This window comes from Macaca mulatta, chromosome 2 (genome assembly GCF_049350105.2).
Source record: "Macaca mulatta isolate MMU2019108-1 chromosome 2, T2T-MMU8v2.0, whole genome shotgun sequence".
NCBI classification, from domain to species: domain Eukaryota; kingdom Metazoa; phylum Chordata; class Mammalia; order Primates; family Cercopithecidae; genus Macaca; species Macaca mulatta.
In genome coordinates this window covers 17,056,063-17,083,007 of record NC_133407.1, presented here as the reverse complement: position 1 = coordinate 17,083,007, position 26,945 = coordinate 17,056,063, and the positions used below count along the sequence as shown (strand labels likewise).

Sequence of the window (26,945 nt, the reverse complement as noted above, 5' to 3'; positions counted from 1 at the left end):
TTAACTTCGTATTGATATAAAGAGAAGGAGAGAAACGAACACAGACCAATATACACATACCATTTTAGAATGCAGTGTCTCGCAAACACAATCACATTTGCTTCTTCATGGTAAATCAAGATTGCAGGGACATTTAGAAGTGAAATTAAATGAGGGAATGATAACAGTATGCTTGAGTAGTTTTATTTGTGCCAGTCTGGAAAAGTATGTGACACCCCAAAGAAAGAAATAAGAGTACAACTGAATGACAGCATATTTATTGCTTGTTGTAAGAAAAAAAGAAGTATTTCAAAGCCATAAAACTATATTTGATAAATATTGTTTAAGACAATAAACATAAACAAAACTTTGTTTATAATAGGACCTTACTCAAACTATAGTTCATCCATGCTTCTGTGATGGTTAGTTAAAGCTAGACTCTGATTGAATAGCAAAAGAGATTTTTCAAAGAATGGTAAGTAGTTCACAAAATCCTCTGGAAGGCTAGAGAAACAGGCTTGAGATGAGCTCCCAGGAACAATTTCTAAACCCACACTGCAGAACTAGTCTGATGACAAAAATGTTATCACTACCACTGCCACCAAGCAGTATTTATGAGTTCGTACCACTACCACATCCATGCCAGAAATTCTACCTCACAGCCTTAACCTCCCAAAAGGAGAGAGATTTATTTTAAGGACTTGGCTCACATGACTGCAAAGGCTTGGCAAGTACAAAATCTGATAGGGTAGACCAGCTGGGAAAAATTGCAGTAAGTCCAAAGGCAGTCACTTGAAACCCAGAGAACAGCCAATGTTGCGGCTGGAGTCCAAAGGCCATCTGCTGGCAAAATTCCCTCTTGCTTGGGGAGAGGCTAGACTTTTGTTCTATTCAGGCCTTCAACTGATTGGATGAGGCCCACCCACACAATGAAGGGCAATCTGATTTGCTCAAAGTCCCAATTTAAAATTAATCACATTCAAAAGCGCCTTCACAAAAACATCCAGAATAATGTTGGACCAAATGTCTAGATGCCATGGCCCAGCCAAGTCAACACGTACACTTAACCATCACGTTATTCCAGCTCTATTCTGTCACAAGCTTTTGGGTAAAGGTTTGGCAAAGATCTGATGAACAAAGTGAATCAGTGAGGGTTCAAGCAGGAAAAAGATGGCACACTCAGAAAGACAATTTCGAAAGTTTTTAGGGGGGCTGTTTGCAATGGTGTGGGAAAGGGTGGTAAAGCACCCAAAAACTAGCAACAGGGGGAAACTGTTACTGCACCTAGATCTGAAGGGCCAAGGGAAAGGAGCTATTCTGGAACCTGGTGAGAGCTTCCCTTCCCAAGCTGGGCTCTTAGGTATAGAAATGTAACAACAGCAGGAACTTCTCGGCATAGATGGAGCTGGGGGTTAATGTCCCCTCTGCGCTCTCCTCCGGCTCTCCAACTGCCTGCCATTGCTGCCATTGGCCAAACCCAACCAGAAGCAAGAGACAAGGAAACCTTGGTGATATAGTCCATCCAAGTCAGCCTCCTGGAGGACGGGATAGGTGGAGAATGGTGGAGAGTGGATCTGGAGGGACAAACAGAAGAAACTCGTATCACCCAAAGCCCAGCTCAGAGGCCTAAGCACCAGCTGTTGGAGAGTCCAGGAAGGTGAGCTCTGCCTTCTACCTTCAGGAGGTGGATTTTAAATGATGGAAAATTCCAAAGTAGAAAAAAGGAAGGTGTTCCAGTGATGCTCAGTGGCTACAAACAGGACAACTGTCCTCTTTAAACTCCATCAGTTACTGCTCTCAAAATCATGGACATCTTCAAGCAGTAGCCACTGCTGTGGTACACACCTTTCCAGTCTCAGAAAGCTGAAAACAACAAGGACACCTCCTCACACGTAGGCCTTTCTCTCCTCTTCTAGAATTTTCTTTCCCCTAGGACCACAAACTCTGCATTTTCATCCAGGCCAATATGTTTTCTCTTGGAGGAGATTGTACATTTCCTAATATTATCTGAGAGAAAGAAACAAGAAACAAATGAACATGCTTTGCACAAAATTAAAAGTTTTCATTCCAGCAAAGACACTCTGAATATATAATTTAGTGCCCAAATCTCCTACTTAATCTTAGAAATACTCAAAGTCAAAGGACCTTGGCCTGAATCAAGGAGAGATTCAGAAAGGACGCACAGCAGCCTCCTGCTGTCCCTGTGGCAGCTCAGGTGATGAATCACCAATCTGCAGTTTGGGGCAATGGAAACTGGCATCGGCCCATGCGGTGAATTCTCAGGGTTTTATCTTGCCTTGGCATTCATTTTGAATACAAGTTTAACTTTCTCATACCAGAAGCGGGGCCCAGTCATCCTGGACACAGTTTCCAGTTCTACACCACACCGAAATGGCTCAAGTCAGTGGCCAGAGATAAGAACTTAGGGGTATCTCTCCCACCTGGCAGACTGGGCTCCCCGTTTTCATGCCACTTCTTTCAAACAGACCATTCAGACATTTGCCTGCAAACTTAAAGTGATCCACATTATTCTCTTATATATGCTCTAGGTGCCACATGCTCGCTCTCCTGCTCTCGCTCTCTCACTGTCTCTCTCTCTCTCTCTCTCTCCCTCTCTCTCTCTCTCTCTCTCTCTCTCTCTCTCTCTATCTGCCCAAGCCTTCTTTACTGCCTTAGGTGATCCGGGAACAAAAGACTGCCCTCCTGACTCATTATGTCTTCCTTGCTCGGGATCTGTAAGTAAAAATCTTTGAACTTGTTTTCTCTTTGTTGAGGTATTGAATTTGCACATTCCACCTGAAGAATCAGGGGCTTCCCCAAGTCAGGATTTCCCTGGGACACCGGAAAGAATGTGAGGTCAGGCTTCCGGGGCCAGAGTGATGGTCAGGCAGGCATAAAGCGGACAAGGGACAGACAAGAGCTGCAAGGATGTCTGCCAGTATGAACAAGCTTCCCATGTGTGAGACCCCCCAGTCACAGGTTGAACCACTAGGCTTCAGGCCATCTGCCATGTAAAGTAGTATACTGAGAGAGGCAAACCGTAAACACCCACAGGCAGCTGCCCCTGGGCAGAGTCACTAGCCACTCTGCTACTGGAACCCCAATTTAGCTGCAGACTTTCAAAACAGCTCCTCCTCCAGGTGTCTTCTAAAAACCACATACACACCATGCAAATTTAATATTAAAGTCTAGAGCTTTTACCTCATAAACCATCCCTGTAAAAACTGACCAAGGTCAGAAGTTGCAACTGGTAGCCCATGGATCAAATCTGCTCTGCAAAATATTTTATTGGGCTGCATTCTGTTAACCTACATCAACTTTAACATCATTTTTTTTTTCACTGCCAGCATGTAAACATTGGGAAATTCAAAACCAACATCCAAAGTACAAGATTCTCCTGAAAATTAGGATGCTCTAGGAAAACTGGGCTCATATCCAACAGCACAACACAGCAGCACTCAACAAGAGCTGAGAAATCCCTGACTTCTTTTGATAGGATGTGTGCTGTTCAGGTCACCACTTTTGTGCCCTAAAAGCCAAGGCTGACCATGAGTAACTGATTATCATTTTATTCCTGCTATTGTTTTTCTTAGAGTTATGTTAGAGAGATGAGTATTTTTCACACACATCTCTATCAAAATACAATGAAATTTAGACTAAGAGAACCATGTTTCAAGAGAAAGGAGAGGATGTATATTTTTGCGCTGAAGTGATCCAGTCTGTCTCACTCATTTATGCTTTCTGCATAAGTCTGAGTCACATTTGGGGCTGTGATACCTGGTGTGACCCTCATCAACTTCTTTAGACCCACTTTTGCCTCTTAGTTCCTCATTGGACTTGACTTGCTTATATAATTCTAAACTTGAAAGTAATTGTTTAAATACAAAATGTGACCTATGGTCTTGTCTGACCCATGATAATGGAGACACCTGATTTCTTCTTTATTCAGTGATTCAGTATTCATTCAACAAATAATTACTGAGCATTATGGGCAAAGCACTTTGCTAAGCACCAGAGATACAGCAACAAGCAAGACCAATGTGATCCTATCCCTTGTGGAGCAACCAGTCTCTCCTTTTCTAGAAATGAACTGGATTTTATTATGATGTAGGAGCCTCATTTTTCAGTGAGTGACTTCACAGCTTATTTCTAAGCCAGCACACTGGCCTGGAAAAGTGTTCTTGAATATGGTGATTTTATCTCTATTAGAAGAAATTGGACAAAGAAGTAGAAGGACAAAAATCATTTTCACTAACTGGGGCCCAAATATTTTCACTACTACTTCAGTCAGGTTAAGCTGCTGTGCTGCAGTAACAAATGACCCCAAGTTTGGCCCATCACAGATCAGCTTCTCCAGGTCAGCTTCACCCTGGGACTCAGACTGATGGAGCTGTTTGTGACCTGGCTGGTTTGTAGCAGAAAGAAAGAGCTATGGTAAAATCACACAAGAGCCCTTAGATCTTTTGTCTGCAAGTCTCACACATCACTTTCGCTTGCATTCCTTTGGGCAAAGCAAGTCACATGGCCATACCTGAGTTCAGCAGGTCAGGGATATATAACCCTCCAGCAGAATAGATACCACAGGAAGGGCATTTCAGTGAAAGACAATATTTTCAACAGTAACACAATCTATCACAAATAGCAATACAATCAGCCACTGGATGATGAGGGTCATCTGGTTCCTAGAAATCAAAATAAGAACAGTGTTGGCATAAAAATCGTATCTGCAACAAATTGATAGTCACTAATGAAAAAGCCAAATAACATAGCCGAGGAAGAAAATGAAAATCTCAGAGTCACTTGTGTTCCCTTGTTCCTCACTGAAACAGCCCCAGCCACATGTTTTCCTCACAAGGCAGATGAATGCTCGCTATGTATCATGACCCCATTTAAGGTGAAGTTTCCTCCTGCCTTCTCATCATAGCCTGAAACAGGAAGCCTAGAAAATTGTTTTGGGGGGGATATTAAATAACTTCCTGATTTAATTGATGGATGAATAATAACTTCTAAAATTAGCTCTGCATTGCATTACATAATGTCTGAGTGAAATCTGTTCAGCTTACCTGAAATCTTAGGAAATGCAAATACTGAACAAACTCCCTTTAAGCTCCTAAAATTGTTATTCTCCAGTTTCCTTCCAGTCCTTACATACAGGGAGGGGAGGGCAAATCACATCCATTTGTATAGCTTCTCTCTCCAAGAGCACCCACAGGTTTATAATTATAACCATCCAAAGGCCTTCATTCTCTCTTTACCCTTTTAGAAGAAGACAAAAATTGGGCATAAAGATTGATAACTGTAATTACTTCCCACTCAAGCTAACTCTTACCTTTACTCCCCCAAAATTTACCAGTAGAAATTATAAAATACAGATGCAGCAGGCAGCTATGTTATTCATAAAGATCTAGCACAGGAATCAGAGGACTGTAATACACAAATGCCTAGCAGACAGGAAAGAACTCCTCCTTGTCCCCAGAAAAGAAGGCACTTAACCTCAATAGGGAGAAGAGGGAGAGGAATTCTGAGGTTTTTAAAACAATTATCCATATCTGCAGACCATCTGAGTTGCAGTTTATTTGTTTAGGTTACTTTCAGCCTCAAAGAGGCATATATTGAAGTTCCCCAAGTTATTCTACTATAGGCTACAAGTGTTGATTCCAGGATAAAACATAATTAAAAAATAGAAATATTCTTATCATGAATCCGAAACTCTTTTTGAAACTGCCCTTGCAAAAAAACAAAGCTAACTGTCTTTGCTCATTCCCGGGCGTAGGCCAAGCTAACTGTGAGAGGAATTTAGTTTATAGTTGAACTTTAAAATGAAGATGAAAACAGCCCCTTCCCAAAATGAACCCCCTCTTTATTCAGGGACTGAAACTCCCTTTTAAAACTAATAAATTGGCTTCAAGGTTAGAATTATGGTTCAGGAGTCATGTGGCCAGAGGTCACAAGATTTGTAACCTCCCCAATTGCTACTATGTATGACATCACTATTGTAAAACCTTAACTGGTGTTTCACAGCTTGCATTTTTGTAGACTAGCTGGAACCATCTAGACCAGTAACCCATACCAAGAAACAGGTTCAGCTGGTCTTGTGACTCCTACCCAGAAAGTGACTCAAGAAGACAGCTTCAACCTCCTGTGATTTCATTCCCAACCCAACCAATCAGCATTACACATTCTCTACCCTCCTGCCTACTAAATTGTCCTTGAAAAACTCTAGCCTTTGAATTCTCAGGGAGGTTGATTTGATTAAAAACTCCCATCCTTCAGCTTGGCTGGCCATGTGATTATCAAACACTCTACTGCAACCCTGTTGTCTCAGGTAATTAGCTTTATCTGTGCAATGGGAAAGAAGAAACTGTCAGGCATTACATTCTGTAAAGATCTAAATATGGGAGGCCAAATGTGCTTTTTCAAATTTAAGCTCCTGAGCCCAGATTACCACTTCCTCTACCACCGATTTCTAACCTCAGCAAGTATTGAGCAAGCATTTGTACAGCAGGTGTACATACAAGACAGAATGGTCAAATAAAGAAGCACCCATGTAGTCTTAGAGAAATCTTTCCCATAAAACATCAGATTTGCATTTTCATTAGCTTGAGTTTATTAACAAGGAAACCTGGAAAAGTTTCCATAGAGAAGCTGAGGAGTATAGTGGGAAATTTTCTCAAAGCCAAGCCGCAAAGATGGCATTATACACTGCAAAAGTGGGTGCCTTCAAGATGCAAGTGATACAATCAAAGAAGAAAGAATAATGTGCATATAGTTGTGATTGAGTGGTAAGGTATTGGGTTTGTACTAGAGATACAGACATTAATAAGATAGACACAATTTCTGTCCCTCATGGAGCATATAGTTTATGAGGAAAGATAGATAAATACTTGGAAATTTGATAAGCGTTGTGAAAGAGGAGGTGGAGGGAGTTGTGGATTATAGAACGAGCATTTAATTTGGGGCAGTTAGAAAAGACTTTCTTAATCAATATATCAAAGAGATGTCTGCATTCCCATGTTAGTGCAGCATTATTCACAATAGCCAAGATATAGAATCAACCTAGGTGTCCAACAAATGAATGAATATAGAAAATGTGGTATATATAAACAATGGAATATTATGCAGCCATAAAAAGAATGAAATTCTGCCATTTGCAGCAATATAAATAGAACTGGAGGTCATTAAATGAAGTGAAATACGCCAGGCACAGGAAGACAAATATTGCATGTTCTTACTCATATGTGAGGGCTAAAAAGTGAATCTCTTGGAGGTAGAGAATAGAATGGTGGTTATGAGAGGCTGAGAAGAGAAGGGAGAGAAATGAGGAGAAATTAGTTGAATAACTAGAAGAGAAGAACTGTATTATTCCCAAAATTTAGAAAAAAGATCAATATTGGAGGTGATGAATATCCCAATTACCCTGGTTTGATCATAACACATTGTATGCAAGTATCAAAATAACATATGCACCCCCCAAAATATGTATGACTATTATATATTAACTGTTAAACATTTTAAAAATAAAATTTAGGAAAGAAAAGGCTTCCTTGAGGAAGTGGCTTGGAAGCTGAGACCTAAATGTTGTGTGATCTATTAATTAGAACACATGGCAGCTCATACTGCTGCCCACAGCAATTCTCACCATTTTCAGCTCCCCACCTTTGCATCTGAGAAGCTCCCACCAGGCACAGTGCATCACAGTCATCAAAGCTCAGCAGCAAGCCACCCACCTTATTCCATTAGGAAGACAACAAGACAGATAAGTGGAGAAATATGTTGAAAACTATTATCAGTCCAAGAAAGCTTAAATGGAAAAACCCAAAGTTGATTAGATGGGTCATCACAGAAGTGAGCTGATTTGGATTCTGTAAAATAGGTAATCACAAACTCCTGCCAAAATCACGATTGCTACTTCCCACAGTCAAGAACAGTGCTCCACTTTTTTTTGATACAGTCTTTAAAAGATAATGAGACACAAAACCTCAGCTTTATAAATGAAACAAGAAGGAGGAACTTCTTGTCAATCTTTTGACAAAAGTATTTGAACACTTTCCTTCTAGACTGGTAGAAAAAGAAAAATAACAGCAGTTATTCAACAGTCAATATGATTCTGAAATGTAAAGATAAATGTACATTGATTTTCTAAAATGCCATGTTTCAGTCAGAACTGTAGCATTTGATCCTATATTTCTCATAATAACAATAAGCAACTATTCCCCTTAACCAGCAATAATCTAGTTGGCAAAGAGATGCGTGCAGCTTGATCCAACTAACAGGGCTGGATGTGGAGAGCTCTTAGCAAATTGATTAGGACAACTACATGAGTATTAATGTTTTGTCTTTTGAAAGTGTGCGAGCATAATAAATAAACCTGTTCTTTGATTTAATTCCCATAATTAGGATCCCAGTTTCTTCTGGGGTTATTCTAACCACATGTGACGTCTTGTTCATTAGCTACACAAAGAGAACCTGAGATGAACCAAAGAAGGTTGTGAGAAACCTTAACAGAAAGCCCAAGGTGTGTTGCCCTCAACATTGGCATTACAAGAACACCCTCCAGCTGCCTTCTCCTTTTACCTATGATAGGTCCTACTTGTCCTCATTCCTCTGCCAAAGCAAATTAAACCAAGCTCCCTTTGCTAACCTTGAAGGCATTCTAAGGTGGACCAAAAAACTACGTTAGCTAAGACAGCTTTCTTTTCAGCCAAGAGCAGAGGCTCAAGGAGCCCTGACTATCAAAAGCACTCACTCAGCTACCAGAAATTCTTTTGTTAGGGCAAAGAGGCCACGTGGGTGCATCAGTCCTGGTACTCTGTGGTGTATGTTAACAGGCAGGAAGACTTCAGAGGAAATTGTTTCTGGCCTTTCTTTGAAATAAATGTAACTGTAACTTTGAGTTTGGGGATGTACAAGTCCCTAAGTGAACTCCTGGTAATCTCATACATTGTGATACATTCACTACTTGGAAATAAAAGTCTGTGAGTTACGTCTTATTCTTCTCAGGAAGAATCTCTTGAGAAAATTATAGCAAAGCAATAGAATGTTTTGTTTTCTGTTTAAAAATAAAAACGACTGACAGTATCATTTTCTATTTTGATATTTTTGTCATGAAAAATTTGCCTTTTGCCTTATTTGCAATGTGACTTGAACAATGATGATTTTACCATTCATATAAGGATGGTTACAATCTTCCCACTAGGGCTAATATTCGTCAAACTAGTCAATATACTTGATTTCCTCCAAATATTCATGAAGCATTTAAAAAATTGATTTCTCAGTTGTGAATCAGTTGGATGAAGTAAAATGCAGGGAGTTTTCAACACACAGGTCAGTTTTCAGTATTCTGTGATTTGTAGTAGATTCGGTCCTTCTTTAAAATAATATGCCAGCACAACCATTGGATGATTTATTGCATTCCCTTCCTGAACTTCCTTCTCCTCTCTGCCCCCAACACCAAAAAAATCCAAACAAAACAAAAGGCTTAAGATATAAATATTAGCTCATAGATTGTCAATGTTCCAAATATCAATAAGAGAAATAAAAGGCCACACACTGATTATTGGTTTAACTGTCAGTAGACTCAAGGACATACAAAATGACCTCAATCTGTCTAAATGACTGCCTTTTGTCTACCTGGTCCAGACCTGTTTGAAATTATACAATCTCAGATTCTATTTGGAATATTCACAAGCCCTTTCTGTTCATATAATTCCCTTCTTTAAATTGACTAATGGTCTCTTCCTTTTCTCCCTTCTACTCGCTCTCCTCCCACACTCTTAAAGGTTTTGGCTTCTAGGAGTGACATGACTGAACTATTTAGAAGCTTTTTCATGGCTCTAAAGGAAAAACCTTTGACATTTTCACATAGGGAGCTTTCCTTTGTGATAGAGACACATCTTTTAAGTTCCACATGATGTTCTTAATTATACACACTTCCTAAGTAGCTGTGGTTTTATTTTCTGTTTTTAAATGTTAATTAAGAAGATCATAAATGTTCTTACAGTTTTGTTAATCATTTTCACATGGACAGTATTACACTTGGCACAATGCAGCGTTCCAGTTTTCCCTAAAAAAAAAAAAAAAATCCAAAAAATATTCTTCCTACTCTTTTCTCTTCCCTAATAAAATCTCTGCTTCAAACATCCCCAAAAAATAGACCTATTTGCTTCCTTCCTTTTCTGTTTTTTCCGTCTAAACATAGGGAATTTGTCTCCAGGAAAGAGAAACGTGGGGCTGGGGTACAAGGATGGGAGTGAAACTTACTTTTCATGTGTTTCATTTTCTATTGGTTATGAAAACCTCCCAACTTACATCAACAAATGTATCAGCTCATGATCAGAACTCTCAGTTGGCTTGACTGCTGTCTCTGGCCTGGGTTTCGTAAGGCTGATACAAGGTATCAGTAGTGCTGTATTCCTTACTAGAGGCTCTGGAGAAGGATCTGCTTTAAACCCATTTGGGCTGTTGGCAAAATTCAATGCCTTGTGGTTGTAGGGCTGAAGTCCCTGTTTCCTTGCTGGCTGTCAGTCAGTCACGGGTCTTTGAGGCCATCTGCATTTCACATGGTCTCTCCAGCAACAGCTGGTCAAATCTCACTCGTATTTGGAATCTCTCTGCCTTCCTCTGCTACTACATCTCTTGGACTCCAGCCGGAGTAATTCCTGTTTTAAAGGGCTCATCGGATTAGATTGGGTCCACCTACATAATCACAGATATTCTCCCTATCTTAAAGTCCATAACCTTAATTACATATGAAAATTTTTTTGTTTGTTTTGTTTTGTTTGTTTGTTTTTCCATGTAACATATTCACAGGATCCAGGGATTAGACTGTGGACAACTTTGGGAGGGAGGCATAATTTTACCTTCCACATCACCGTATATTTTTCATTGTATTTTGAATTTATACCCTGTGTAAGTACTACCTATTCAAAAATGTAGTAAAATAATAAAAAAGGACATATGGAACAACAATAGGGTAACATTTACATAAATTGTAGTTCATTTGCTGAGCACTAACCAAGTGCCAGGTTCTGTTCAAAGTGCTGTATATACATATTACCCAAGTTTTTCATCACCACATTATGGTCTGAGGAAGCCAAGGCCCAGAAGGGTTGTGTTTGCCCAAGGTCACACAGCTGGTGTGTGGTAGAGTCTTGCATGTCCAGAGGTATCTTATACCACCAGGGCCTGCTTCTAAGCACTCTGCAGCACTGCTTGGCAAAACCCAGCTTAGGGGAACCTCTGCTGTAATTCCTTCTTCCTCTTTCCCTCTTGCACAGATTTCTCTAGGGGAATCAATGGCTGAGGGAAGCAACGTTCAGTGCGGCACGCTTTAGAGAGCCTGGGGAAAGCTTTCTGGTTCTAACAGATTAGCTCCCTGTTCATGCCATTTCCCCTCTGCCCAACCCAGGTGGGAGAAAGCCAGAGGCCACCCCCAGGACAAGTAGCTCGGGCTAGGTACAGGCTAGTGAGAATGAGGCACTGGGTGTAATTTTTAGAAATGGCAGGTGACAAAGCCCCCTCCCTTCCTATACCTGTTTCCAAGTATCAGATGCACGTATTACCCCAAAAGCAACTGAGTAGCCAACTACCTAATAGGCTCTCTGAGGCCTCTGCCCCAGACCACCTCTCAGTTAACAGGATGTTCCATTTTCCCTAAGCCAAGAAGGAAGACCCAAGCCTACATAAGCATACAGTAAGCAGAAGAAGGTTGGGGGCAGAGAACAGAGCCAGCTGACACTTCCCTTCATATATAGGTGGTCCCCAGCTTAGGATGGTTCAACCTATCATTTTTTGATATTACCATAGGAAGAAAGTGATACACATTCAATAGAATGTACTTCAAGTAACCATGCAACCATTCTATTTTTCTCTTTCAGTACAGATGTTTCTTGACTTACAGTGGGGTTACATCCGCACCCATACTAAGTTGAAAATATTGTTAAGTCAAAGATGCATTTAATACCGTACACCTAACCTACTGAACATTACTGTTTAGCCAAGCCTAGCTTAACATGTTCAGAACACTTACCTTTGCCTACAGCTGTGCAAAATTATCTAACACAAAGCCTATTTTATAATAAAGTGTTGAATATCTCATGTAATTTATTGAATACTTTACTGGAAGTAAAAAACAGAGTGGTAAGGTTTCTACTGAATGTGTAGTACTTTCTCACCATTGTAAAGTTAAAAAATCTTAAAATATCTTAGTCGAGAGCATCTGTACACACATAAAGCCTCCTGTCTATTGCATGTAAAATTATACTCTATTTTTCTCAATTATACAAATATTACATGTTCACCGAAGAAAAGTTATAAATTATATAAACAACAAAGAGAAAACATTAAGTTACCATCCTCTCTCCATCAACAGAGAGCCACTGACATATACTGGTGTGTGCACTTCCAGGTGTGTGTGTGACAAACAGAGAGAAAGACAAAGAGAGAGAATACATTGATTTCTCTTTTTCAAAAGTGGAATCATACTACATATAGTTTAACTCCATTTTATTTACATTAATTATTTTTGCGAACATTTTTTCATGTCAGTAGACAAATTTCTGCAACAAAACTATTACAGTTCAAAGGGAGGTTTTGAAAATACTTTTAAATGAGTAACATATTCATGGAAGAAAAATTAGAAAATACAGATAGGCAAAATAAAATTGTAATTGCACCATGTGAAGACAACCACTGTTTACATTTCCACCTTTGTTGTTATTGGATATACACTACTCTACTCCTCCAAAGTTGAACACTATTGCCAAGGTTTTTGCTAGACATGCTTTTGCTAGACATGCTCTTGCTAGACAGGCACCAGCAATGATGGAACAAGCTAAACCTTTGTTCACACCCTTGATCATTTCCTAAAGGACTAAGTCCTTGATTGTCCTAGATGAAGTGTTGGGTCAAAAGACATGAACATTTTTAAGGCCATTGGTCAATGTTGGCAAAATGTTTTCTTAGAGAGTTTATAGAATATGGGAGTACATTTTTCCAGGTCCTCTCACCAATCTTGGGTGGTATAAATTTGTTAAAAGTCTTTCAAGCATATCACTTAACAACATTTTCAACTTTGGCACTACACAAAGATGTTTTGGGTCTTGGTTTGGAAGCATAAGCTCTAAACAGCTTTTCTGGGATACTGTTTTAATCAGGTCCTGGCCTACTGTGAGAGGCAGACATGTTTTTGTGCAGGAAAAATCAGGAAAGACATGAATATTTACATGAAGAAAACTATGAAATTACCAAAGAAAAATTCAGCTGGAGAAAGAAATAGAATACTCATCGAAATTGTTTCCAGAAGGAAATCTTTGCTTTGATTTCATTTTCTTCAGCACCCAATCCCAAGGAAGCATCCCATCCTCTCCCTTCTTGTTCTGCGTGTCAGAAGACAGAGTACCAGTTGTGAAGTGTCCTCCTTGAGATCCCTTTCATGGATCTGGTTTAAGTCCGAGAGCATATAATCTACTATGTGGAGCTCAGTGCAACAAAGGCATCAGACAATTTCCAGCAATTATCTGAGAAATTCTATTTCACACACTAAGTCTCCGGCTTTAATCAACTTGCAAATCCCAATCATCCCCAGCAGCGAGCAATCACAGGTCTGAAGGAAGTAGTGATTGTGTCCGTGACCCCAGAAGACCTCTCTCCATCAGGTATCATTTGGAAATCCCTGGGGTCTGATTGCCTCCTATTAAACTTTCACTATTTCCAGATGAGATATCTGAATAGAGGAAATGATGCCCAGCTGCTGGAAGGGCTGCTAACTTGGGGCCAGCTGAAACTGCCTGTGTCCTGCAGGCTGAAAATTGAGGAAGAGAAACAATGACCCAGGAGATAAATGTGTATTCTGTTCCTTTGCATCATCAGAAGGCTGGCTTGACCAGAGGTTTTTCTCCCAGCAGCTATGGTGGTGATCTCTCTGTGGCAGCCATCTGAGGGTAATTGATTCCTTGGCTAATTTGGCCTGGGTGCCAGCAGCCATTTTGAGGCAACATTTACCCAGAGCTCCTAGCTTAACCTCAGCAGTTAAGCATTTTTGGCACTGCCAAAAGCTGTCACCTTACCCTGCATAACCCCCAAAGGCAGTGCTTGTAGTGTGCAGCAGAAATCCAAATTGTGTCTGTATGTGTGTGTATATATATATATATATATAAAATATATATAAAATATATGTTTATATCAGCAAGTGGAATAGATCAGCTCTTAATGAATGAGCACATAAAGAGGATCCATTCTAAACATCTGCAAGTGCAAAACCACATGCCTAGTGAAGAATTTTTTTCCGTTCTAATGTAAGATCTACCTAGGAAAGAATATCACAAAACTTACTGCTTTATGTTATGAGTTAAAAAAAAAAAAACAACAAAAAACCTGTTTCTGGTAGTTTGCTAAGTGTTGAGGTAGAAGGAAGAATACAGGAGGAGCCAAAATTTGCATTTAGAAAATGAGACCTTCCTCCCAGAACTGCCAACACAGATGCTCCAAAACACTTTGTTGAAAATTAATTCTCTCCACAGAAACAATAATGGAATTCTAACCAATTTTTTCTTTTTAAAGAAATAGATTATATTTATGCTATAATTAAACCCAGCAAAAATACCATAGGCATTTCTTCAACTAGGTCAGAAATTATGAAGTTAGGTGTGCCAACACTGCTATCAGACACACCTGCCAACAATTTCGCATCTTCCCACTTCATGCTTCTCTGAACAGCAGGAAATGTTCAGCGTTGTCACAAAGCTGCTTTCCTCTGCCTTGCTATGCAAGCGTCTTCTACCTGCAGCATTTTTCATGGTTTATTTTTCCTATCTTGCAAAAACGAACCGCACCTACCTGTTTCCCTATCTACAAAGATTCCTCCCATAATTTTTAATTGTTAAGTAAAGTCTTTATTCCCTTTTATTGATCAAATTTGAACTTTATGCCTAAGATACTTGTACTTCTTTTTTTTTTTTTTTCACTTTTCTGGTTTTTTTTTTTTTCTTGCTTGGGTTGCATATTCTGTAAAACAATGAGAAATAATATCAGAAGAGAGTTACTACCACATGCTCCGATATGATGATGTGGCACCTGCCACAGGCCAGGTGTCCTTTGAGGGATGCTTGACTCTGCCACTGCTCCTCAGAAAGCAAGACAAGCCTGGGAGTTTATGCCACTATTTCTGACCACACAGTAGGCCTGATCCAATAGCTAGGCATATGAAAGCCTAATATCAGGATAATCCTGAGACATAATTCAGATTTTCCCAATCAAATGAGATAACCTCCACAGGATTTTGCTTGAAATTTTATCCCTGCAGGGGGGTTTCTTCCTATTTCCAGTATCTATTGTCACACAATAAGCCACCCAAACATTAAGTCTTCTATCACTGTGAAACTACCCCAAATTTCAATTTTCCATTGCTTCATAACAAACTATTCCAAAATTTAAAAGTGCAATTATTGTATTTGCTCATATTCTGTTGGTTGGGAATTCGCTGTCTGTGGTGTTTGGGACCTCAGTTGGGATGGCTGAAATGACTGTAGGGGCTGGCTGAACTGGCTGGACTGGTGTCATACATCTGGGGCTTTGGTTTTCACTGCCAGCTGGATTCCCATGTCACCTTCCCACGGTGCTAGCTCAAACTTCACACCTTGGTGGTCTCAGGTGGTCGGGTTACTTACATGGCAACTGGTATTTTCATCCTCCTTTTCCCACACACAGTCTTCATAGCTTGAACCACTTACAACAGTGGTTTGTTTCTGTTTTTGTTTTTGTTTTTGTTTTTGAGATGGCGTCTCGCTCTGTCCCCAGGCTGGAGTGCAATCTTGGCTCACTGAAACCTCTGCCTCCTGGGTTTCTCTCCTGGGAAATAGACCCCTCCCTGGTAGATGGAGTGGTTTGTACAAACATGGAGGAAAGGAATGGGAGGCAGCCACCTTTAAAAACCAGCTACTACACTCTGCTCCCTGTCCTGCTTGCTCTTTAACAGGTTTCTCCTGGGAGCGCTTTCTAAATGAAATCACCTACACATAAACTCTCATCTCAGAATCTTGCCTCTGGGAAACCTGACCCTAAGATAAAGGTTATTTCAATCCAAAGATTTCAGCCTCCTATTCTGGGAAGGTTTGTTACTAACATGAACTAAATCCAAGTCTCCATCCTGACATCTGCAAAATCCCAGGAGCAAGCATTATAGCTCTAAATCAGGGGATCCCCAATTTGGGATGCTCATTACAAACACTTGGGAGCTCAAGAAAAAAAAAAAAACCCTTAATGTTTGGGACCTACTCCAGGGATTCTGAATTCCTTGGGCTGGAATAAGATGTATGCATGGATATTTTTGGTATTTTTTTAAAGTTCCCCTGGCAATTCTAATGTGCAGTTCAGGTTAGGAACCACTGTTCTGGCTGGGTAAGAACAGAGGTCGATTAGTGGCTCACGCCAGTAATCCCAGCACTTTGGGAGGCCCAGGTGGGTGGATCACGAGGTCAAGAGATTGAGACCATCCTGGCCAACATGGTGAAACCCCGTCTATACTAAAAATACCAAAATTAGCTGGGCGTGGCGGCACATGCCTGTCGTCCCACCTACTCAGGAGGCTGAGGCAGGAGAATCACTTGAACCCAGGAGGCAGAGGTTTCAGTGAGCCAAGATCGCACCATTGCACTCCAGCCTGGCGACAGAGCAAGACGCCATCTCAAAAAAAAACAAAAACAAAAACAGAAACAAACCACTGTTGTAAGTGGTTCAAGCTATGAAGACTGCATATGGGAAAAGGAGGATGAAAATACCACAAGATATCCTGTGAAGGCAAAAAATAAATAACCCTTAACCAAATTACCCCTTGCCCTGGGGCCAAAATCTTATAGCTGCCATCAGATAACATGGGTTGCAAATCTGGTTTTCAAATCCAGTTGCTGTAGGTCTAGGAGCAGAGTGGCTTCTTTTACACGTCTTGTCTGAATAAAAGTCACATACATATACTCTACTAGTTCAGTTTGGAAAAATAAATTCTAGCCATTGTGTACCCTTTGCCTTATGGCCTACAGTATATGAAATATTATTTCTAAATCCTACTAGAGTTTTATAGAAATAGTAATATCTAGCCTTCTCTTTACTAGGGACAAAGAACAATCTTGGTTATATTAGCACCTGAGTTGGAAAAAACAACTTTTGGTGCCATTTATTAAACTTCAAGAGTGAAATCTGATTATTAAAGTTCCACAGTGTAGAAGAATATTTCAGAGTATAAAGAACTCGCAAACACTTTTCCTGGCTAATTCCACAATCAATAGGACAATATTTTCCCTTTTCTTCTTGCTGAGTCTCTTAATCTTTAAATGATACAGAGGAGAGCGTATTCTAACTTCCTGTAATTACATTTTCTTGTTAAACTTTATCCTTAGTCCTAATTCTCAATTTGGTTTCTATAATCACTGGCTTTTATTCTATAAAACTTTGTTTTGTAATTAGCAAGATAGAGCTCAATGTAACACAAAATATGTGCTAACACAGAACCAGGTTTTGCTCTTCCATGCATGAATGCCAAGTGTAGAGAAGATAACCTGCAAAAACAGTTCAAGGGAAACTTGATCTCATCCCAGAAATAACAGCCTCCTCTTTCATGGGAGGCAGCAATCTTAAAATGTTGCATTTCAACACTGTACTTCCACTTCTTGCAGGAATTATAACTTTGTAACGTCTCCGAAATGGTGATATGTCTTATAATTGTCAACGTTTCATTGGCAGGTTTTTTTCCTTCATAGTGGTAAATAAAATAATAGTGTACCTTAAAACTGACAATGTCTTAGTTCGGATGAAATATGGCAATCCGCATTCACCCAGCTAAAGAAAGCATGGTATAAATTTCAAATTAAAATGCAGATATGTGAAAGGCAAAGAGAAAAATGGAATTTCCTGTCTAATGTAGCCCCTTTTGAACCCTCTCAGGAGCAAACAGCAATAACGAAAGCTTGGAGTGCTAGATGCAGGTCACTGCATATACCCTCTTTCTCATCTATTGCAATTTTGAGCATATTGCCTACATTTAGGATAATCTATAAGAAGCTATCTCAACAGTATGTGTTTTTTTGTTTTGTTTCGTTTTGTTTTTTAAGATGGCTGATTAGAGGCATTGTAAGCATGCCTCATCCACTGAGAAGTACCAAAAAAGTGTGTAGACAGTCTTTTCTTCTTTTTTTTTCTTTTTTTTTTTTTTTTTTTGTGAGATGGAGTCTTGCTCTGTCACCAGGTTGGAGTGCAGTGGCATGACCTCAGCTCACTGCGACCTCCGCTTCCCAGGCTCAAGTGATTCTCCTTCCTCAGCCTCCTGAGTAGCTGGGGTTACAGGCACCTGCCACCATGCCCAGCTAATTTTTGTTTTTTTAGTAGAAATGAGGTTTCACCATGTTGGCCAGGATGGTCTTGATCTCCGGACCTCCTGATCCGCCCACCTCTGCCTCCCAAAGTGCTGGGATTACAGGCAGGAGCCACCGTGCCCGGCCAACATTCACATTTTAAATATATTATCCAAGGTGGAACATGGGGGTTTGACAGAAAAGAAAAAAAAATGATAGGAAACACTAAAATCTAGGAAGGAGAAGGAAAATGTGCAGCTTGTGTGGCTATGATTGGCCCCAAACTGGCAGTGAATTACTTAGTACGGCGGAAGGTGAGTGAGTGTCTTCCTGCAATTTACCTTCTCACTTGGGAATTGTACTATCCAGGCCATAGGAGAAACACTTTGACTCTCCCAAGCCCTGATTCTGACTTGGGAGCAGCCAGGAGACCGTGGGAAGGAACTCCAAGGAGGGAACACACCTTGGGTCTCACACTCTGGGACCTGAGGAGCTACAATAAAACACCATTCTTGATCCTTGCTTTTAGCAGACTATGCTCAGTCCTGGGAACCAGTGGCACCAGTTCCGGGCATTGGGGAAACTCAAGCTGCTGCTTCCAGAGCCGGGGCAGGAGGCCAAAGTAGGAGTGTGGGGGCGGCTTTTGCAAACAGGACTGGGAAGCAAGTGTGCTGTGGGCTGCAGCTGCTGGTGCTAGATGTGGGCAACTCCTCCACTTGTCCTGAGCAAGACAAGAGTTGCTGCAGAAGCTTGGACATGGAACTGGGCAGGGGGCCCCCATGGCCCAGGGCTGAGTTCCGGGCTAGGCATGAACTACCAGGTCTGACTGAACAGCCAGGATGGGGGAGGGATCCCCCAGCTGCAACAGCCAGGATAGGAGAGGGAGCCCCACAAGCACTGGGGCATGAAAAGGATGAAAGTCCCCCAGCTGCTGGCCAAGGGTGGGGCTGCTGAGACTGCTGGAACTGGCCACCCCCACCACATGGTAAGACCTCACTGTAGTGCTGGTTGCCCCTCACCCAAGCATTTCTCCAGGGCCTAAGGATCACCCCACCCCACCCCCAACTCCTCAACACAGCTAGTCCATGCACTCATCATTGGGGAACCTATGTACAAGTTTGCCTGGTCTGGCTCTGCTTGGCTTCACTCCACCATCTAAGACAGAGTGCAGGATCCATGGTCCTGGGGGTTCCATAACCCAGTCCATCACCTGGGGCTCCTAAGCACTTATTCTAAGGGACAGAGGCTGGGCACAAAGAACATATCACTACCACCTCAAGCACCTGCAGGTACTTGCTTCTACCTGCAAGCACCCCCTAGTGGCCTGGAAGCCAGCCCGCATGGCCCATTGCAACAACTGCCAACACAAAAGCACAGCACTTGGGAATCAGAAGAGCATCTCGCCACTACTGCTGCCACCATTGCCCACATCATGCAACTGCTCAGGAACTCAAGAGCCTGCTCACCCACCCAGTCCACCACTACCACAACCAGCATTGAGAAAGGCACCCAGAGACCCAAGAATCAGCCTGCTTGGAACCACCAACACAAGTGTCAGAATACACTGCCACAGAGCACAAGGATAGACATGCTGAGCCCCACTGAAACCTAAAGACAGACCAATCTGGCATTTCAGACCCTAGCACAAGTTCACCACAGCCTCCACCAATAACCGCACCCTAACACGCCAAGGAAACCACAGATACCACTGACGCTATTTATAGCCAATGAAATTGTAGTAGTCTTCCCTACCCCATGCACCCAAAAGCAAAGCCAAAGGGTCCTACCCAAACAACATCATAGTCACATATTCAGGAAAAAGCCCCCTCAATGAAGGAAAATTCAAAAAATAAAGAGAAGCAAATGCTGTAAAGACATAAGAAACATGAAAAAGCAATATGACACCCTCATAGGAACATAATAATTCTCCAGCAATAGATCCTAACCAAAAAGCAATGCTCAAAATGCCAGATAAAGAATTCAAAATATTTATTTTTAGAAGTTCAGTGATGCAAGAGAAATATGAAAAGCAATACAAACAGCTCAAAAATCAATACAGGAAATAAGTGAAAAATGTATCAAAGAGATAAATATCTTTTTAAAAAAACAGACATTCTGGAACTGAAAAAGTCATCAAAGCAAGAACAAAATGCAATCGAAAGCTGCAAAAATAGACTAGGCCAAGCAGAATAGAGAATTTCAGAACCTGAAGACAAATATTTTGAAATAATCTGGTCAGACAAAAAATAAAGAAAAAATATTTTTCAAAAAATGAACAAAGCCTTTGAGATACTCGGGACTACATAAAGCAACTGAATGTATTAATTGTTAGTATCCCTGAGAGTAAAGAGAAATTGAAAGGCTTAGAAAACCTACTTAACAAAGTAGTAAATGAAAACTTCATAATTCTAGGAAGAGATTTAGACATCCAGATATAGGAGGCTCAATGATCCCCAGAAAATACAATGCAAAAAGTACTTCACCATGGCCTATTGCAATTCAGCTGTCTAAAGTCAAAGTGACAGTACAAATTCTAAAATCAGCAAGAGAAAAACATTTTATCACCTACGAAGGAAACTCTATCGGACTAACAGCTAACTTCTCAGCAGAAACTTTACAGACCAGGAGAAAATGGGATGATATATTCAAAGTACTAAAAGAAAAACACTGTTAGCCAAGGATACTATGTCCAGAAAAATTATCTTTCATAAATAAGGGAAAAATAGTATTTCCCAGACAAGCAAAAGTGAGGAAGTTCATCACCTCTAGACCAGTCCTCCAATAAATGCTTAAGAAAGTTCTATACTCAGAAGCAAAAGATTATTAATAGCTACCATCATGAAAACACTCAAAAATATAAAAGCCATAGGTAGAGCAAACAAACAAGGAAGAGGAAATACTCAAATGTTACCACTGTAGAATACTAACAAACTACAATAGTAAATAATAAGAGAGAAATAAATGGAAAAAATAACATATAAAATTACCAGAAATCAAGTATCAAAATAACAGGAATAAGCCCTGATATATCAGTAATAACCCTAAATGTAAACAAATTAAACTTTCCATTTAAAAAAATACAGACTTGCTCAGTGGATTTTTTTAAATGACTCAAGTATAGGCTGCCTACAAGAAATTCGTCTCATCTGTAAAAACACATACAGACTGAAAGTAAAGGCATGGAAAAAGAAACTATATGCAAACAGAAACCAAACTTAAGCAGAGTAGTTATATCAGATAAAACAGACTTTAAGTCAAAAACAGTAAAAAGAGACAAACAATCTCATAGGATCCAATATCTCATTATAGGATCCAATATCTCATTATAGGATCCAATATCTCATTATGGATCCATAAAAGGATCCATTCAGTAAGAGGATATAAAAATTCTAAACATATGTACCCAAAACTGAAGCACCCAGATTTATAAAGCAAATATTATTAGAATTAAAAGAAAAGACAGACTCCAATACAACAACAGACAGGGATTTCAACACCCCATTCTCAGCATAAGACAGTTCATCTAGACAGAAAATTAACAGAGAAATATTGAATTTAAACTGTACATTAGACCAGAAGGACCTAAAAATCATTTACAGAACATTTCATCCAGTGGCTTTATAATACATATTTTTCTCATCAGCACATGGAACATTCTCCAGGTTGGACCATATGTTAGAACACAAAAAAGTCTCAACAAGTTTCAAAAAAATTGAAATCATATCAAGTACCTTCTCAGACCACAATGAAATAAAGCTAGATATCAATAGCAAGGAGAACTCTGGAAATGATACAAATACATGAAAATTAAACAATATGCTCCTGAATGACTGAATGAAAGAAATTAAGGAGTAAACAAAAAAATTCTTGAAACAAACAAAAATCAAAACCCAATATGCCAAAACCTACAGGATACAGCAAAAGCAGTGCTAAGAGGGAAGTTTGTAGCAATAAATGCCTACACCAAAAAAAAAAAAAGACTCCAAATAAACAACCTATTGATGCATCTCAAGGAACTGGAAAACAAGAACAAACCAAATCCTATATTAGTGGAAAGACAAAAAGAAAAATCAGAGCAGAACTAAACTAAATAGAGACACACACACACACACACACACACACACACACACAGGATCAGTGAAACAAAAAGTTGGTTTTTTGAAAAGATAAACAAAATCAATAAACCACTTGATATACTAACCAGGAAAAAAACGAGAGAAAACCCAATAAAATCAGAAATGAGAAAGGAGACGTGATAAATGATACCACAGAAATACAAAAGATCATCAGAGACTATTATGAACAACTATACACTCACCAACTAGAAAACATAGAGGAAACTGATAAATTCCTGGAAACATGCAACCTCCCAAGATTGAACCAGGAAGCAACAGAAGACCTGAACAGTCCAATAATGCATAAAAACATTAAATCCATAACAAAAAAAAAAATCTCTCAACTAAGAAAAGCCCAGGACCAGATATATTCATAGCCAAATTCTATCAAACATACAAAGAATTAATCTCAATCTTTCTGAAACTGTTCCAAAAATCTGAGGAAGTGAGAATTCTTTCTAACTCATTCCACAAGGCCAGTATAACCCGATACCAAAACCAGACAAGCACACAACAGAACAAAGAAAACTACAGACCAATATCCCTGAATAACATAGACACAAAAATCAACAAAATACTAGCAAATTAAATCCAATGACACATCAGAAAGATAGTATACCACAGTCAACTGGGTTTTATACCAGGGATACAAAGATGGTTCAACATACATAAATCAATAAACATGATACATTACATAAACAGAATTAAGGGCAAAATCCATATAATCATCTCAATAGATGCAGGAAAACCATTTCACAAAATTCAGTATCCCTTCATGATAAAAAACCCTCAACAAATTAGTCATAGAAGAAACGTACCTCAAAATAACAAAGGCCATATACAACAAACCCACAGCCAACATCATACTGAATGAAGAAAAGTTGAAAGCCTTTCCCATAAAAATTGGAACAAGACAAGGATGCCACCCTATTCAACATAGCACTGGCAGTACTGGCCAGAGTAATTAGGCAAGAGAAAGAAATAAAAGACATCCATATGGGAAGAGAGGAAGTTAAATTGTCTCCGTGTTATTTGGAAAACCTAAAAACACCACCAAAAACCCTTAGTTTGATAAACGAATTTAGTAAAGTTGCGAGATACAAAAACAATGTCCAAAAACCAGTAGCATTCCTATACACCAATAACAATCTAGCTGAGAATCAAGAGGCAATCACATTTACTATAAAAATGGTATAAAAATAGCTATAAGAATATAAAATACCGGGGGCGAGGTTCTGGCTGGTTGTGTCCTTGCGAGCTGCAGCTGTGATCGCTGCAGTAGGCCCAGAAGTGTATCTTGACTCATAAATTGAAGAAGCCAGTGGTGCTGCAAGTGTTCTTTTGGGGTAGTGTGTGGGATCCAGTGCAAGTCAAATCATTGTTCAAATAAGGTGTAATTGAAAAGTGATCCTCTCTACAGAGCCGTCAAAAACAAGTAAATCCGAGTCTGGATCTCGCTCTTCTCGTTCAGGATCTGCATCAAGATCTCGTTCTCATTCATGTTCGAAGTCTCAGTATCTAGGCCGATCTGTCTCTGGTTCAAGGAAGTGCAGGCTGAGTGCTAGGTCTGGTTCCAGATCATGTTCTCCAGCTCATAACAGAGAACGAAACCACTCAAGAGTATATTGGAATCGGGATTTCCGAGGTCACAACAGAGGCTATAGAAGGCCCTATTATTTCCGTGGGTGCAACAAAGGCTTTTATCCATGGGGCCAGTATAACCAAGGAGGCTATGGAAACTACCACTCAAATTGGCAGAATTACCAGCAAGCATACAGGCCATTGAAGATTCCAGTCCTCAGCGAGAAGCTCCCCTTCACCAAGGTCCAGGAGCCATTCTAGAAACTCTGATAAGTCGTCTTCTGACCAGTCAAGGCGCTCCTCATCCTCCCGTTCTTTCCTCCAACCATAGCCAAGTTGAATCTTCTAAGCGCAAGTCTGCAAGGGAGAAAAGGTCCTCTTCCAAGGATAGCTGGCCATGTCAGGCTGCTAGGGATAACCAGGGAGATGAGGCCAAGGACCAGACATTCTCTGGAGGCACCTCTCAAGATACAAAAGCATCTGAGAGCTCGAAGCCATGGCCAGATGCCACCTACGGCACTGGTTCTGCATCAGGAGTCTCAGCCGTTTCTGAGCTGAGTCCTTGGGAGTGAGGCCCAGCTCTCAAAAGCCCCTCCAGTCTGTGGTGGTGAGGCAGCGGTCACTCCATCCTACCCCCTGCCAAAACCTAGTCCTCCACTTTCCAGCACATTCCAGATGAGCTCAACTCTGCTGAGCGGTGCTGAGTATCAGCCTGGGACACACCAAGGTCAGTTCGACCATGGTTCCTGGGTCCCTGAGTCCATCCAAAAAGAGCCCTGTGGGTAGGAATTCACCATCCATTGGCTCCACATATGTCTCCTCTCAGAAGCAGGAGAGTGCTGCTCCAGGAGGAGCAGCCTATACAAAGAGGTATCTAGAAAAGCAGAAGACAGAATAGAAAAGACAAGGAACAGAAACAAACAAATATGGATAAAGAAAAAATTAAAGAGAAAGGGAGTTTCTCTCATACAGGCTTGGGTGATGGAAAAATGAAATCCGATTCTTTTGCTCCCAAAACTGATTCGGAGAAGCCTTTTTAGGGCAGTCAGTCTCGCAAAAGGTGTAAGCACCGAGATGACTTTGAGAAGCAGATGGCTGACTTCCACAAGGAAGAGATGGATGATGAAGGTAAGGACAAAGCTAAGGGAAGGAAGGAGTCTGAGTTTGATGATGAACCCAAAATGTGTTTAAAGTCATAGATGCAAACAAAAACCAGGAGGAGGAGAAGTCAGGCAAATGAGAGGGCCTGGTATATGCACCTCCAGGGAAGGGAAAGCAGAGGAAAACAGAGGAGATGGATGAGGAGTCTTTCCCAGAAAGATCCAAAAAGGAGGACTGGGGCAAGAGAACCGAAGGTGAGCACAGGGTCTTTGTACCTGAGAAGAATTTCTGAGTGACTGCTTACAAAGCTGTCCAGGAGAAAAGCTCATCACCTCCCCCAAGAAAGACTTCTGAGAGCCAAGACAAGCTGGAAGTGAAAGACTTTTCCACAGGGAAGTCTTCCTTTTCCATTACTCGAGAGGCACAGGTCAATGTCCAGATGGACTCTTTTGATGAGGACCTTGCAGGACCCAGTGGCTTATTGGCTCAGGAACACAAGCTTTGCCGAGATCTAGTCCATAGCAACAAAAAGGAACAGGAGTTTTGTTCCACTTTCCAGCACATACAGTCAGCTCAGTCTCAGCGTAGCCCTTCAGAACTGTTTGCCCAACATATAGTGACCATTGTTCACCATGTTAAAGAGCATCACTTTGGGTCCTCAGGAATGACATTACATGAACGCTTTACTAAATACCTAAAGAGAGGAACTGAGCAGGAGGCAGCCAAAAACAAGAATAGGCCAGAGATACACAGAATAGATGTTTCCCCCAGTACCTGTCTACAAGGCTGAGGGAAAATACAAAGATGATCCTGTTGATCGCAGCCTTGCTATTGAACGTCGTAAGAGATTTTTGTTTGCTTTTTTTTTAGACGGAGTCACGCTCTGTTGTCCAGGCTGGAATGCTGTGGCATGATCTTGGCTCACTGCAACCTCTGCCTTACAGGTTCAAGGGATTCTTGTGCCTCAGCCTCCCAAGTAGCTGGGATTACAGGCATGTGCCACCACCCCCAGCTAATTTTTGTATTTTTAGTGGAGATGGGGTTTCACCATGTTGGCCAGGATGGTCTCAATCTCCTGACCTCATGATTCACCCACCTCTGCCTCCCAAACTGCTGGGATTACAGGTGTGACCCACCGCGCTCAGCCAGGAGAGAGATCTTAAATGAGGTAAATCAAGAGAATCAGTGGATTCCTGAGACTCCAGCCCCTCAAGGGACAGCTCAGCTGAGAAAACAGAGAAAACTCATAAAGGATCAAAGAAGCAGAAGAAGCACCAGAGAGCAAGAGACAGGTCCAGATCCTCTTCCTCTTCTTCCCAGTCATCTCACTCCTACAAAGCAGAAGAGTACACTGAAGAGACAGAGGAAAGAGAGGAGAGCACCACGGGCTTTGAGAAATCAAGACTGGGGACCAAAGGCTTGGTGGGTCCAAGTGAAAGGAGGTGGCAGAACTGGAGGAACCTTTCCATTTCGAGCCAGAGGAAGAGGCTGGTGCAGAGGCAGCTACTCTGGGAACAATAACAACAACAGCAACAATTTTCAGAAAAGAAACCGAGAAGAGGAGTGGTACCCAGAGTACACACCCAAAAGCAAGAAGTATTATTTGCATGATGACCATGAAGGTGAAGGCAGTGACAAGTGGGTGAGCTGGGGCCAGGTGGAGGAGCCTTTCCTCGGGATCGGGTCCTGTTCACGTTCCAGAAATCAAGTACCAGCCCCAAGTTGGCCCAGGACAAGTTCAGTGGGGGAGGAAAGGGAGATTGAAGATGATGAGAGTGAGACAGAGAACTGAGAAGAGAAGGACAATTTACAACCCACAACCGAGTAG

The 26,945-nt window shown here is 40.9% G+C and overlaps 1 pseudogene; it reads left to right on the top strand.

Moving 5' to 3' along the window:
- The first annotated feature begins 1,149 nt into the window (after positions 1 to 1,149).
- Positions 1,150 to 26,945, top strand: LOC707290 (thyroid hormone receptor-associated protein 3-like; annotated as a pseudogene).